This window comes from Cryptotermes secundus, unplaced genomic scaffold (genome assembly GCF_002891405.2).
Source record: "Cryptotermes secundus unplaced genomic scaffold, Csec_1.0 scaffold132, whole genome shotgun sequence".
Lineage (NCBI taxonomy): Eukaryota > Metazoa > Arthropoda > Insecta > Blattodea > Kalotermitidae > Cryptotermes > Cryptotermes secundus.
In genome coordinates, this window is record NW_019722426.1 from 102,744 (window position 1) to 104,366 (window position 1,623).

Below are 1,623 nucleotides of genomic sequence, written 5' to 3' on the forward strand. Positions count from 1 at the left end.
TTTCTTTTGGGTACCCCATCGTACATCTATCAAATAAACATGTATTGACCCAAATCTAAGACCTCAGCCATGCCAAGTTAAAATGGCTGCCATCATTTGATCCAAAACCAGATATACCACGTACTAACCTACATGTCACAAGACTCACTGTGTGAAGACATTGCAGATAGGTGCCCTTGGATCAGACTTTCACTTTTTCAATTAGGCTTTTCCCTTTCGTTTGTTTAAGTTGCCAAACGCATGTATTGTGCATTTCAAAAATGTTTTCAAAGAGTAAATGATGCTATTATTTGCTTAGTATCGAAAAACAATTGCTATGAAGAAAGATTTGGGAAGGAAGGCAGAGGAAGTAGTTATGGCATATTTTAGGTACTATTTTGTGTTCCCAGTGAACGTACGGAAACAGCATAAATATTGTAACATGTCTGGAATCCAGAAGAGTAACTTCTATGGAAACTCTAGTATAGACCGTCACACAAGAAACAACAATCGCTCCATTGTAGTTATAACAGGAATCTCCAAGGTTACGACGAATACGCGAAGCGTTCCCACAAAGACAACGCGATAACAATGGGTTATTGCGTAGGAAACGCGGAACCAACAGAGCAACGTCTCCACAGCTACAACAGCGGGGTTGAATGCATTCACAACAGTGAGTCTCGGAATAGTCTTCGAAGAAGGGAGTCTCGGAATAGTCTTCGAAGAAGGGAGTCTCGGAATAGTCTTCGAAGAAGAAAGTAGCGGAATAGTCTTCAAAGAAGAAAGCTTCGGATCGCCCGTCTAAGAAGTCAGTTTGGAATATCCGTCTATGGAGTCAGTCTCGCCGGAATATTGTGAGCAGTGATTGTAGCACTGCAAGTGTAAACGCCTGTAAAGTGTGTAAGTGAGCGAAGGAAATAAATTCGCTATATATCAGACGACGGCGTGAATTTATTTGTAGCGTGACACACAAAACACGCTANAATAAATATTAATGATTCTGGTAAAAATTCATGTCAAGAACATCCAGCATGTGAGTTTGCCCCTTTCACAAGTATGTTTGATAACTTTCTAAGTAATAGTATTTACTCTTTAATTCTTTAATTAATACTGGCATTTCTCAATTTATGCTAAAATGCGTTTCTGTGGGGGAAAAAAGCACATAAACTAATCGTCCATAAGAAAAGAAGGGATATAGAAGTTGCATCTATGGGCTAAACCAGAAGGTTGTGGAGATTTATTCGCGTAAAATGTTTTGATTAGTTTGTCATTTGGTTTTAAGGCTTACAAGTACCATTGCAAGTGAAAATCAGAACAATGTAAATTAAGAAGTGGTAGATGTAGGTGCATATTCTTCAGTCTCATTTAAGCAGAATCACGCAAATCAAGAAACTACTGTGTAGTGTATCTGACTTCTTCTGTTCTGCCTATATCTGTTGAATTTAATTGAATTTATTTACATTCTATAAATCCTAAGCAGGTTAGTACCTTTGGATACAGAACAAGTCAAAAGGTTACATACATAAGTACAGGCAATTTTAGCTTAAAAATTAATATAACTTAATTTTACATCATTCTCTATTTACATTGAAGTATTCATCTAAAGAGTAGAAGGAATGAGCATGTAGATAATTCTTTAACTCT